General features: G+C 38.2%; 1 protein-coding gene across 4 annotated transcripts in view; it reads right to left on the bottom strand.

The window, feature by feature from the left end:
- The window catches only part of csgalnact1 (chondroitin sulfate N-acetylgalactosaminyltransferase 1), a 158,986-nt gene extending 145,080 nt beyond the window's left edge, over positions 1–13,906 (bottom strand). For all 4 annotated transcript variants that reach the window (XM_002933993.5, XM_031904159.1, XM_012955058.3 and 1 more), the window contains exon 1: positions 13,397–13,906. The gene's annotated coding sequence lies outside the window, so the exon portion shown is untranslated. The remainder of the gene's footprint in view (positions 1–13,396) is intronic.
- Between the last annotated feature and the right edge of the window lie 694 nt (positions 13,907–14,600).

Here is a 14,600-nt window from a genome sequence, read left to right as displayed (position 1 = left end):
AAATATGCTACTTAGGGCAGCTTCCAGTGTTCCAGGCAGCTTGGAACACTCACTTTTGTGCCCCTAGCAGTCCTTGACACTACCAGCATCTACTACAGTCTGCATGTTTTCCATACATAAAGAATTGGAGTTGATTCAAGGTGGAAGAGAGGATTTGACCAAAACCATAATTACATTTGTGTTCCAAATAAGTACTATCCCCACATGTGGACCTTGCCCAGTGCAGTAACCTATAGTTCATGTTTGTTTATACTTGCTGAATAGAACAATGCCATTTTCATTATAACGGAGTATTTTTTCACAACTTAACATGATCATGTATTTCCAATTTGAAGTTTTCCTAAATATACCAGTGACTGAGGAAAAACTGGAAAAACTTCATAATCATGCTCAATCTCAGTTTTCCCATTGATCAACTTTCTTAACATTCTTAAGGGCAGTTTTATCAAAATGTGAGTGAAAACCTTAATTTATAAAAACTCAATCACGTTCTATTCATTCCTATGGGGTTTTCAGAAGCGTATTTATCAATGGGTAAAGGTTAGAGTTCACCGTTTAATAAATATGCATAACCTTCACATTTTGATAAATCTGCCCCTTGTTTTTTACTACATATCCCATACTGTTATGTTTCACCTTGACATATAAGGTGGTAAAAAATTCAAACAGTTTATGTTGATCCCTAAAGATGGGTTAAATCAAAAAGAAGTTAGATACCTGCAGTTCTTTTAAATTAGAATATATACTCCAACAATTAAATTAAATATGGACTTCTAACGTGGTTAACTGCTGCATGCTGAAAATAATACAGTACATTAACTTTATTACAGAGAAAAGTCTTATAATAACTGTACTAAAAAGTTGTAAGCATTACACCTATGTAGACTATTGCAGTTCTCTAGTTTTCTTTACCATCTTTTATTTCTGTGATCTAAGTGTAAAGTGAGCATAAAGATATATTCAATCTTCTACTGATATAGAACAATGTCTCCGTTTCATAGGCCTCCAGTTTTAGTTGGTCAATATCTAGATTTTCTTGTGGCAACAATCCAGAAGTGTTTTTCCTCGGTTGTTACCTTAGTTACAGTATGGCTTCAGTACAATGTTTTCTTTAAAGTGGACCTGTCACCCAGACATGAAAATCTGTATAATAAAAGTCCTGTTCAAATTAAACATGAAACCCAAATTCATTTTTATATTAACACATCCAAACCCATTATAAAGGCATTTAAAAATCACAGCTGTCACTCATATATTGCTTGCCCCGCCTCTATGCCTTAGGCATAGAGGCGGGGCAGACAATAACTTTAGCTTTCCATTCAGCACTTCCTAGATGTCACTGCACATCTCACTTTTCCCCTCCCTCCTCCTCATCTAATTGTGTAGCCAGTGCATGGGCATGGGCATCTGGTCCCCCATTGTGGCACATAAATAAGATTTTGGCATGATACAAAGCTTGTCTTAATAACAGTGCCCACAAAATGGTGCCTGCCTGCTTGCTGTGATTGAGTAATTCCGAGATGGAAGGAAACAAGATTTATATTATTTATATAGAGTAAGTAAAGTTTATTTTGCTCAACTAACAATATAGAAAATAATTTGGACTTATTTCTTAGGGTGACAGGTCCGCTTTAAAGGGCCTGTTAATTAAGTGCCCTCCCAAACAATTTGGCTCTCATGAGAAGCAACTAAGCCTGAGTGAAATGAAAATACATGGTGTATTCTAGATCAAATAACAGTGTCACATTATATCTAAGCAATATATACCTCCAAAAGTGTATATTCTTATGAGTATCTGTGGAAATCAACAAAGAGGAGATGCCACTCAAAACTCACCCCTCTTGACTTTAAGGGGCCAAAATCTTTTTCTCAGAAAAATCGCATTTGTCGCAATGAGTACGAAAGTTCCGGAATTCATTCAAGCTTCGGTATTGTGACTTTTCTTTAGCCAGGTTGGAGCTGCAGAGTGCCACTGAGTCCAATGGGAGGCTTCCAAAATCATGCACTGAAGGTTCAAAGTAAGAAAGGTTTTCGCGCCGCTTTCATAACTTTTGGATCGTAACACAATATTTTCGTATAAGCACGACGCGACTTTTCGCAAAATTAAAGCACATAAGAAATTTTCGTATCTAATGTGAATTTTCGGAAATCATACTCGTACTACAGGCACTTTGCTGCTTCTTTACTCCACATATCCGGGTGGTCTCTCCACCGGATTCCACACCATAGACAATAGCAAAAAAAAAAAAAAAAAAGGCATACATACATACATACATACATAAAGGGCACTCCAGTAAAAAATGGCATTTTTATTAAGTAGGCCCTTGCAGACTCCATGCCTTACATGTTTTGGGCTCCTGTCGTTCTTGGGGTCCTGCAGTGAAGCACCTGCAGAGCGTACTGACACTTTCTGCACATTACCACCTTTGTTTCTCAATGTCATGCTTGATTCAAGCTACTTCTTGAATATCAAGGCAATGCTTTCTGCTAAAAACTATTTTCAAGGTACTAAGGAAAAATCATGATAGCCATCAGCTAATCTCATCACAGCAACAGCTGCACCACTTCTGCTGATTTCAATCACAAATTCTACTATATAAAACCACAGCTCGTTTCAGAGTAATTATCCAGAAGTTTATAGTCGTTATATGATCCATCTGAGAATCAAAACCAATACATACTTGCAAAAATGTAAATGAATCAATTTAGCACACTCAGAATAATATGTGGATGGCTCTACAGTTGCTTAGTTACCATGATATATTAAGAAATATATGAAGAAAATGCATGCAGAAGCTTTTATAAAATATCTTCTACTGAATTTTAATTTTTTTTAAAGATGAAGAAAAAGTGGTTTTGTTAAACAAGCAACAAAGCATGAACCAACTAAAGAGAGATAGCTATTTTTGTGACAGCTGAGGGTGATACAGGATGTTATATTTAATAGAGCTGATTAAAGACTGGTGATGTCAAGTAAGGGACATTTCCAAAATGTAAGAAGTCAAGCTGACTTCTCAATCTGTACATAAATTTAGAACTCATTATTTAGCATTTCCCATGTAGAATGTGGCACAGAGAAGAGCTATAATATCCCTACTGATTTATATGGGTAAGTGTTCTTTTTACTATTCTTCCAGTTCAAACTTGCAAAGCTAATGTTAGCCTGGTAGAGCACACATACTAATTCTAGTCAGGAGCAGGATGGTGATGGTAGTATAATGAAAGACACCCTGGGTTGGGCTATCATGTAAAGGTGTTGCACGCATTTGTTGGCTCTCCAAGCAAAACGCCATGCTGCTTTTTAATGCAGTTTGCACTTTTTTCTATTCCTTATGCACAAATGATTTTGCTATAATATATTGTTATTGCCCGTTAAAAGCTTTTGCTTTAACTAAAGAAAATATGTTGTTTATGAGCAGCTACACACTTAAATTTTACAGCTAAATTATATAACCTATATTTTACAAAAAGATATGTGGCAGTTTGTAAACTGGGCTGGGTATGAGCGTGAAATGGCAAGCCCATCAACTGGTGCAACATTTTGTCTTCAACAATTCAATAGTCTTCAATAGTTAGTTCGACTATAATAGTCTATAGTAATAAAAAAAGCACGCCTTATGTCAATCGCACTTTGCCTATTGTAACATTCTGTCATATTTTCAAGCCCTTTTAGACTCACATATCCAGCTGTCTAGTAAGCATGGCAGGAAATGAGTCTTGCACATTATACAACAATGCAACCAAAAAGTGCCTAGGTAGCCTCCGTTTATATTTTCATAAATGCTCTGCAATAACATACTGACATACTGCAATAACATCTGCATACAGAACCTTACCAGCTGTATAATTCTTTTGATCTCCATATTTAAAATACATTTGTTATAGCTCACTAATAAAATACACATATTAAAAAGATGATATAATTGTGTCCAGGTAGCTGTAACATTTGGTATTTATGCCACTTATTAAAGTGTATACATGAGAATGGTTCCCTTTCTGGTCCAACCTCTTTTTATATAATATATGAGCTTTTTTTAATCAAAAGTTTGAAATCTAGCGTGTTTTATGACAAAGTACTGAATACGTACTAATAGCTCTGACATACCATGAAATGTCAAAAGGGTTTTTGTAGTGCAAATTGGATGCTGAAGCATTGGGGATTCCTTCATCTGATTAGCATCCAAACACAAGATATGTAAATATCCAAAACAGATGGTAAATATAAAATCCATTCAATAAAATAAATCATTATATGGCATACACTCTATAAAAGATTATATAAAGATCTAAAAAAATAAATGTGCATGATCCTGAACACATAGTTCCCAAAAAATGTCAATTAGGAATATATTTGTATCCTATATCGATATAAATCTTCTGGTTGGTGCAACTGAAATATGAAATGTATTAATTTAAATAGCAGAAAGAATTATTTACATATGCAATATATCATTCACCAACAAATGCTATGAAGACACCTAAGCTGTTCAAGCAAAGACAAAATGAATTATTAAATCCTAGTTTTGTTCTTGTAGCGCTAGAAATAATTTTATGACACTGTCATTCATTGTTGTGTGTATGTGAGATAACCGATGCTGCACTGAAAATCATAAACAGATAAAAGTTGTAATTCAATAAGTGACAGTTAAATTAACATACATTTTATATTGCTGACAATGTGTGAAAACCAAGTATAAATTTCAGATAAAGTTGCAACTAGAAAGATATTTCAAAGCAGACATCAATATGTGTGAAATAGAGGTATCTTTCTCAAATGAGCCTGGTACATTGCAACATGATATTATAAGCCATAGCTGCCCAACTGGATGCCGTAGGACAATTATGACAATCTAAGGCAGTGACCCGCAACCAGTGGCTTGTGTATAACATGTTGCTCACCAACCCCTTGAATGTTGCTCTCAGTGCCCCCAAAGCAGGTAGTTATTTTTGAATTCATGGCTTGGTGGCAAGTTTTGGCTGAATAAAAACAAGATTTACAACCAAATAAACCCCCGAACTAAGGGATCTGTAGGACAAACCAGTCCTTCCTAAGGAATTAACAGATTTCTTTTTAATACATCAGGAGATTATTTTAACCTGGAATTTATACGTGGGAGATATTAGATCACCGGTCCTCTACATCAGTGCTGTCCAACTTCTGCGGTGCCGAGGGCCGGAATTTTGCTCGCATACATGGTGGAGGGCCGCTAATGGAAGCCAGTTTTGGCCACTCCCCCATTTTAAACCACACCCACTTCAAACCACACCCATTTTATCACAATGGTCGCTGCAGGGATATCAAACATCATTCATATGTTAAAGATTTATATTATGTCATATTAAGACACACCCTTAAATCCATATGCCTCCTTCCCATGTGGATAGCATAGCAATCCACAGCAATATAATTACACACCTTAGGGACCATTTAATGGCTATTTCCAACTGCTAACAAACTCCCAGAACAAACCCCTGCCAGGTTCACCTCCCACAGGCAGCATAGGGCAGGCAGAGTATGGCACATACAGGCAGCATAGGACAGGCAGAGTATGGCACACACAGGCAGCACCCTGCCTGTCCTATGCCCTCCCTGCCCTATGCTGCCTATGTGCCATACTCTGCCTGCCCTATGCTGCCTGTGGGAGGTGAACCTGGCAGGGGTTTGGTGAACAATGTGGGTGATTATAGCCTGAGCCTGAGGTGTGAACACTGCAGGGGGTGAACAATGCAGAGATTAAAAGGTGTGAACAACACAGGGGATTACATTTTTAAACAATACAGAGAAATTACAGCCTGAATCTAAGGTGAGAACCATGCAGGGGGGGCAGTTAATCACAGTACTGATACCATTTAGAGTTTACACAAGTTAAGCCATCAAAGCAGCCAGACAGGTGGGGGGCCACACAGAGGGGGGTCGAGGGCCGCCAGTTGGACAGCACTGCTCTACGTGGACCTTAAGCAAAGGGAACAACCATGCATATGGGTTTTTCTGCTGTACACATTCCCCCAGTGCTCCACTATACAGCTTTAAGAGAAAACTAGATCTTCTTTAACTTAAAAAATGTCATTCAGAGGAAAAAGTTGGGGAGCACATCTGAGCCTTGTACTTGCTGTCTTGCCCTATGGCAACCTTCAGCTAGAGGAACAATGATGCAACCAAGCATGCAAGTTATGTAAAAAGTTTTTTATACACATTACCCCAGCACTCCATTAAATAGCTAAGTGAAAACTAGATGTCAGTCTTGTACACACTGAAGAAAAATGTCTGCATTTAGTAAAAAAAGACACATTAATTTACATGCCTTGTACAAAGTATGCATAAGCTGATATGCTTGTTAATGGCAGTGTCCTTGTGTCAGTCCTAACTTAGTAAAAAGAGAGTATTTTCCTTGGGGAAGAAAGACCATACGGTCTTTCTTTGAAAATTGAAAATTCACTCATTCACACAATTCAGACAAGCCAAATTATTTCTGCAATTTTCTAAAGACCTTCACCAAAAAAGACCAATCAGTTTATAAATGAATAAATTAAATTATATTAAGGTAGATAAAGATCAAATGAATGCTTTATAATGGCAGAAAATGGGAAAATATGGATTTTTCTTTTAATTACAATAGGCAGACTGTAATTTCGACACAAGTCCAATGAATTGTGGTCTTTTTTAGAGAAGGTGACACGTTCCAATTCCTATGTTCCATTATGCCTATATAACTGCAGTGCTGCTATTCTTTTCTTACCGACGTGCCCCCCTTCCTTCCCCCAGGTAACTGCTTAGTTACCTGTTCCTAGGTTATGGCACACTTTGGGGGTTGGGTAATGCTCGAGAGTGACAGGGGTTTGTAAGGAGTGAACTAGGGGAGGCAGGTGGGCATCTCCAGTAGAAAAGATCAACGGCACTAGAATATATATAGGTATAGTAACACGTTCCAAATTGTATCCATTAGTAACTATAGCAGATAAGAATCTGTACAGGCATCGGTGCTCACAGGGCTGGATTTAATGACATGGCACCCAGAGGCCACCCCTTTTCTCTGCCCATCCCCTCCCGCCCACTTAACTCACATATGGAGCAGTGGGGAGAGGACATGCTGAAGTTTCTGTGCATCTGGTCCCCATTGCTCCGTATTTAAGCAGAATCTGGGCCTGGGTGCTCGGATAAACATACTTTCCTGCTTTCAGAATTTTCAGGGGTCACCAATACCAGAAAGAGAGAGGGAGAGAGAAAAGTCAGAAAGAGTAATTTACAACCACACAGCAGAGTGTGCAAAGTGTAATTTAGGGATCAATTTGCCCTGTTTTCTTTACCCACAATGCAGCATTCTTTCCCAAAATTCCTGTGTAAATGTGGCTATGAGGGGGCGTTCCATTTTGATGAAATTGCAACCAACAGGGAAGAGTTTCATGTGTGTTTTGACAAATCCAATGTTAATGCATTGAAAATAGCACACAGATCAGTATTTGGCATTGTTTTGTTGCATCCTCTTGGAACGACTGTCCAGTTTCAGAACTTGGGAGCAGGGAAATGACATGGTGGGTGGGAATTAGTTTATTTCCCCCATTTCAATGTTCTAAAACGTGGACAGGCAGTTTTTAACCACACAGATGATTACCTATGAGGAGATGTAGTCCAGCGTTACCTAATCGAACTCAAGGTTATCAAGAAACCTTGATAAAAGTGAACACCTGAAAGCACTTATGCAAGCTTCTTTCAGAAGGTTCTTCGCCCCAAAACATACACTTTAGCATTTCCAGGTTGGCTGCACTTGAACCAGGGCTTTCAGGGAATTGTTTTCAAGGACAATAGAAGGATATATCAGGCTATTATAAGCTGCAGCAGGCAAAATGCCTGAAATCAAACCTATTGTTTATAAATTGTACATTCTCCTTTGCCTTAAGTGTTCATTTTATTTACTGTAGTTTCAAATGTTCTATGCTTAGATTTAGCACTTTAACCAACATTTTATTACTGTCTGTACCAAAAATGAGATGTAAAAGAATGAGTATGTTACAACCATTGACCATTTTTTTTTACTAATGTCTGTTGTGACTTGCAAGACCCCGCAAAAGGCAAGTAAGGAATTGAGAAACTGAAGGTTTCTGGCCAAAGAAAAGTACCACAGTAAAGAAGGAAGGGGGATATTTGACAAATAGTTTGTGGCTCATATAGAAATTTCTACTGACCAGAGATTGATTTAATTTTACTGAACTGCTGTGCAGAGAAAGCAATTATTTTAAAGCTCAAACCATAGTTATAAAACAGGCTCATAAAGTAGCTCTGCGCTGGATGTGTTGTTGTATTTCTTGGCTTGGTTACATTTTCCATCTCGTCATCCCAAAGAGGTCAAGGAAATCCAAACAAATTTGCACTACTTATTTGTTAAAAATGTGGAAAGCATCCAGTTGAGTACAGAACTTTCCTGGCTTATTTTTCACCCCATGTATTACAAAAGAGAAATTACATTTAAATAAAGTAACATTATTACCATCTATTGATACAATTATATCACACAAGTTTACCCCACTTTTTGATACTAAGGAGAATCTTTGTAATCCACTTGTGCATGGTCATTTTGAGAAACATTATTATTTAAACCAATGGATTTAAAAAAACACTTTTTTATTCATCAGAAGATTAATAAACTTATTGAACTTATGCTAATAATTAGTTTATAATTAGTCTTATTATTGTGCTTCTTTCCTGAGAGCTAACTGCAAATAATCTCTAGATTGTCCTGGTCACTGACTCCAGCAATTTACAAACATTTCTGCTTTTGGCTTTCCATTCAATGTTGTTCTTATTATTTTATGATTTAGGTTTTTTATTTTACGGCATCTTTTACTTTCAAAACTGTTCTCTGATTGCTCAGGTAACTGGCCTCTAGCAACCAAATAGTTTAAATTTCAAGTCTAAGAGCTGTAATAAACCTCATTTGCATAGGATAAAGTAAAATATTTACCACAATGCAGTTTTGTTTCCCAGAATTCTAGAATAAAAGTGGGCCCATAATGTCATGTTCACTGCATGTACTTGCATGTGATGCAGTAATATGTGTGCTGATCAAAATAAAAGTTATAAAACTTGTTCACAAGCCGCACCAAATAATTTATCATATGTGTGTCAACATGACCCCAATTTTTAGAACTTCATATATCAAAAAACACTTAGAATACAAAAATGAAAAACAACTGCATATTTTCTTAGAATTATGCATTCCTCACCACACTAAAAGTTCAATTCTATGGTGAACAACCACTTATCTATACTTTCAGGGATCGCATGGAGGAATCTATGGCCTGAAACGGATACGACTGCCTTTTTTCTTTGCTAAAAGAAAATGCAAATACAGTCCGATCCACCCTGTGTTCAGTAAGCTCTGACAGGCATGGCATTTGTCTGTTGATTCACATGGGATGGATTTCAGTGCACATTTTCAGCCCAAAATTCAGAATCTGAGCGGATTGGTGCCAAGTGTGATGTTAGCCTAAGAAAAAATTAGATGAGACAACCTAAAAAAAAATCTTAGAACTTTTAAATAAAATAATCATATTTGAAGACCAATAATACATGGGTTAGTGTTTAACTTTTGCCCACTGCCCTTTTTTTTTTTTATAAAGTAGCCCAAACACACAGGTTAATAACCTTGAAACCTTGTATTCCTTAGGCTCCTAAACGAATCGCCTGCACCTTAGTTGTCAGTGGGCTAACCTCACCTTAACACATGGCATTTTAACATGAGTAGTGAGCATGAAAATTTTGCCTACATAAAACCACAATGGGCCACCTGAAAGTCACTGGCCCAGTGAGACAAAAAATAAATCCGAACATCACTGCTAATGCTTCACTCCACTTTTTACACAGCATGATAAATATACCCCTTATTTACTCTTCCATCAGTTCCTACTCTCAGTGTGAGTTCAATACTGCATGGACATCCCTTACCTTTGTGCTAGAAAAGCTAATAGGTTACATGTCCCATCAACTTTACATTTTTTATTAAATCTTTGTTAGTGTACAGTTCACTGGCCTATCAGGTGTCTGGGTGCTGTGTGTTATACACTGTATTGTGTTTCCTGACTTATTATTGTGTTTCCTGACTTATTATTGTGTTTCCTGACTTATTATTATGTTATTTTATGGCTTCTTAGTATGTAATCTCTTGCATGGTGTGTACAAATGTTACTTTCTGCCTGTTCTGATTTACAGTCTATGAACCACCCCCCTCCACTTCATTTTTGACACACCCTTCCTGAAACTGCTTTTTAGGTTCACATAGTTCAGCAATCCTCTTACGGCTGGTTTATATACTCTCTGTATGCCATGCTAACTACTAATACATTTATACTCTGTGTTAGTATGTAATTTTTACACTGGCACAAATATGGTGGCAGAAAGCCCACGCAGCTACTGCCTTCAGCCCCAACTTTGATATGTAAAATGTAAATTAGGTTTCTAGATTTGGTTTATTATATGGATCTACCAGTCCCAGGGATGACGTTGGCCAAATCCAACAATTTCTTACAGGATTTAGATCGACCATTTAAGAATCTGAAATATTAAACTCATGTGACTTTAAAGCACTGGATAACTCAAAGTGACAGGTTTTCCTCTATTAGTATTTGGTCAAATCCAGAAAAGTGATGTTTTATTGTGAAAACAGCAGGACTCCTGTTTTTGATCTATCACTTCCATATACTAGAAATAAGCTACCAATAAGTTACAAATCATTGAGCAAAAACATCTGCATCCTACTCACAGCCAGACATACATAGAATATTGTAATTAGGACCATGGTTTAAAAGTCCTTAACACTTCAGCAATGTGAAAATCAACAAAATCTTTTGGATTCTACACACTACCCTTTAATGGAAAACCTAGGCTGGTGCAATTTTTAAAGAAGCCTCTCTGGGGTACAATGTAAGCTATTCAAGTAACTGAAAAGGTTGCCTAAAAACCTAGCAATGGCCAGTGACTTTACATTTCATTTCATTGTATTTAAAGGAGAAGGAAAGGTAAAAACTAAGGCAAAAACTAGGCAACCCAGTTGGCCACCTTGCCCCTGCACCCCCCCCCCCCACATGTGCACACATGCACAGTTCTGTCAAGCATGGGGGAGAGTAATGACAAGCAGCGGGGGCAATGAGAAGGGAGCACAGGCTAGGGGTAGGCAGGAGAGGTTCCTGCCTGGCACCCCCCCAATCTTTGTGCCTCTTCTGCCTACCCCTAGTTCCGGCCCTGGCAGTAGGAAGCTCCCAAGAAGAATCTAAAATGGCAGCTGCTATCAGAGAGAGCTTCTAGGGCTCTCTAGTCAGGTATAGTAAAGCTTCCTGCTGAATAAATATATTGTTCTAGGTGGCACTAATGTGGCAAATCTATTGGCAGTAAAATGCCAAAAGGACTTTCCTTCTCCTTTAAAAAGGTGTGATAGGAAATGTTGATGACTTTCAACTTGCAAGAGTTCCTTATTGAGAGATATGCTACAAAACAATACCAGCAAATCAATGCAAAGGTTCTCTTAGTTTACAACTTTGCCCCTTCATAATTTAAATTCTCATTCATCAATATATTGCAGAGCTGTCAACTAACTCCATCTCATAAGGGAGATAATCATCCAGTACTGCTTTTTTTAGGCCTGAATTCCTCTTCACACTAAATAGTAACATGAAATAAAGATTTAAAAAGGCCTGGAGTGGATCATCATCTCCCTCTTGACATGTGGTTGGTTGACAGCTCTGCTATCACAAAGGATTAGAATTTGAAAGCAGCATTATTATGATCAATGAATGATGAGAAGAAGGAAAAGGAAGAGACAAGGGTTACTCCATGCAAGAGTGCTGAATAAACAGGGTTGCTGGAATAGCATCAGTAGTAATAGTTAATGGGGGAGAAGGTCCAGTGCTTAGGTTGAAAGACAATTGGTGCTCAAGTATACACACAAGACAAATTTTACTCTGCGTAGTAACTCATAGCAACTAATAAATAATTAGCTTTTTTCAGCCAGCCGCAGGTTTTAGGCTAATGCCAGGCGAGGCTTAGGGCGTATATTTTTGGCAAGCGGAAAAACACTTTCTGAAAATACTGCCCTACACCTCATACTTGTGCCTGCACTGGAATTAATGAGATACGCTCGGGTGCAGGCACATGTAGCCGAAATACAGAAACATTTTTATGTGTATTTCGGCTACATGTGCCTGCACCTGAGTGTATTCCATTCATTTGGGTCCAGGTACATGTAGGAGGCATAGGGCAGTATTTTCAGCAAGCGCTTTTCCGCTTGCCAAAAATATACACCCTATGCCTTGTCTGGCATTATCCTAACACTGTAAGCAATCATATGATTGGATGCAATGGGTTACTACACAGGTGCAAATTTGCTTGTTGTTTATATTTGACTCCCATTATATACATCTTGCACATCTTACAACTCCCATGTCTGGGAATGTTATAAAAATAGAGATGTAGAGATTTTTACCAATAATGGGGTGTATTTGTAACCCTAATTAAGACCTGCCACACTGTAGCATTATATCCCATCAAGGTCCTTAACCTGCTTACATGTGAACTGGCATTCGAAGCAGAGATTTGCATAATGCCTTCATTTCTAATCCACAGTTCTACTTAGTCAACAGTGGGACCATTTGTGAGAGCTATATAACCTATAATGGCATACAGCCAACTTGAGCTATTTATTTATACTACCTATCTTAATACAGGCAACAGAGTCTTGCTTTTGTAAGCCATGTTCACAGGAATTGTCCTATAGAATGTCCATCTAACCGAGCTGATTGTGTACAATTTGCTGCTCAGAAGGTGTCCGTGATCTAATATAATCTAGAAACTGTAGCAAAACTCTTCCCTTGGGCTATGCACAATTATGCAGGTCTAATGTGTGTGTTGGAAAGTATTATAGCTCACACAAAACAACTAACCTGTCAGAGAAGGTGATAAAGGAAACCGTGATTTAGCCCCTGGAACCCTAAACAGGTGTCTGGCAGCAGATTTATCTGGCAACTGGAGAGCTCAACAAAGCATAACTATTTTGCTCCCTATAAATCAAAATATCTTCAGCATGGGCACACGTTCAAAATCAGTTGCTAATTCCTGCATCTGCCCCATGCCCTTCAGTGGATCGGGATACCTGCATGAACTGAATATAAAACGTCATTCATTTTACACATTGACAACCTTTCGACCCTGATATCATTGGGGTGCAAAGGAATTGATATTGATTAGCCTAACTGCTGTATTCAATTCATGTTTAACGCTTTATAGTGTTACTTAGCTGGGAGAACAAAACAACAGCCAACCTGTTATGAACTACAACTCCCAGAATCGTTTGCTTTGGATGCTGGAGAGTTGTATCGTAATAAAGGTATGATGGAATTCAGGTTCAATTACCTGCTGTTGCGGTGTTAGCTGCAGGTCCCTGGGAGATCTTTCTGCTAAAGTTCTTGGGAAGTTCCTGTAATCCGACAGGTTCGATCAGGACAACTTCCAGGGATATGCTGTTCGTACGGTAGCACCGAGTGCGGAACACGTGTGGGTCAGTCCCAGAAGCTGGGCGGATACGGTATGCGCTAATAAAGATCAGATAAACTTTCCTTTCATCCTCTCATCAACAAGCTCTACAAGCGGAGCAAGTGAAGGTAAAACAGGAAAACGCGCCCTTTACCAAGCAGAAGAAGCGATTTAAGTGCCCAACGTGCAATCCCGCCTTCTCAAGCAGCAACCAAGGACTGAAAGCGCACAACGGGCTAAATAGCCATTAGAAAATAGGGTGTGAGGTGTCGGCTTATTTCTCTCTTCCCTTGTAGGCACCGTTTATTTTTGTTCTCAGCTCAGTGTCGTATAGACACAGGTTAAAGCTGAGCGAACGCAGCAGCAGCGTCACCTTCAGGTGAAACAGGAAACGATCAAGCGCTCAAACACTGAGCTAATTGTACTTTTCTGTGAGGCAGGCAGGAGCCATACTGAAGAGCGAAGGAACATTACATGTATTTAAAGTGGCAGTTACATGTATAAATTTACAGAGTAAGAAGTTACAGGTAGGCCTTTGATGTGAGTCCTACAATAGCAATATTTTGCGGGTTAGGGCCAGGTTTGGTTCTGACCTGCACATCACTACTGCAAATCATGTGTGGGAGATTGAGACACTGTGGTACATTTAAAAATTAAACATATACATAGCAACTGGAGATCTAAATCAAGTAAACCAAAAAACAAGAGATTGTACATAGTTGTGTATCCTAGTAGTTTTGTATAGATATCCATCCAGCCATACATTAGTACATCCCCATTTCATGGTTAGAAATGAGTTAGGCTGTCAGAAAACATTAGATCTGATACATTTCCTGCAGTTTTTACCTTATTCAAAGATGACAACATTTTCACCTGTTTTATTTATTTATTTTCTTATTTATTTATTGCAGGTGGTAAGGTTGGTTATTAATGGGTAAGCGATTAGCAGCAGTGATGGAAAGATTGCAAATTAGCACCTACAAAAAAAAAAATGAGCAGCAGTTGAAATTATGACCCAAATAAAAGCTCTGTATGGCCCTTTGTGTGTTCCCGATATCAGCTAAAATGGCAGAACCTACTCAAT

The sequence above is a fragment of the Xenopus tropicalis genome, chromosome 1, assembly GCF_000004195.4.
Source record: "Xenopus tropicalis strain Nigerian chromosome 1, UCB_Xtro_10.0, whole genome shotgun sequence".
In the NCBI taxonomy this organism is placed as follows: domain Eukaryota; kingdom Metazoa; phylum Chordata; class Amphibia; order Anura; family Pipidae; genus Xenopus; species Xenopus tropicalis.
Note: the sequence above shows the minus strand (reverse complement) of the source record. Positions and strands in the feature narration are given on the sequence as shown.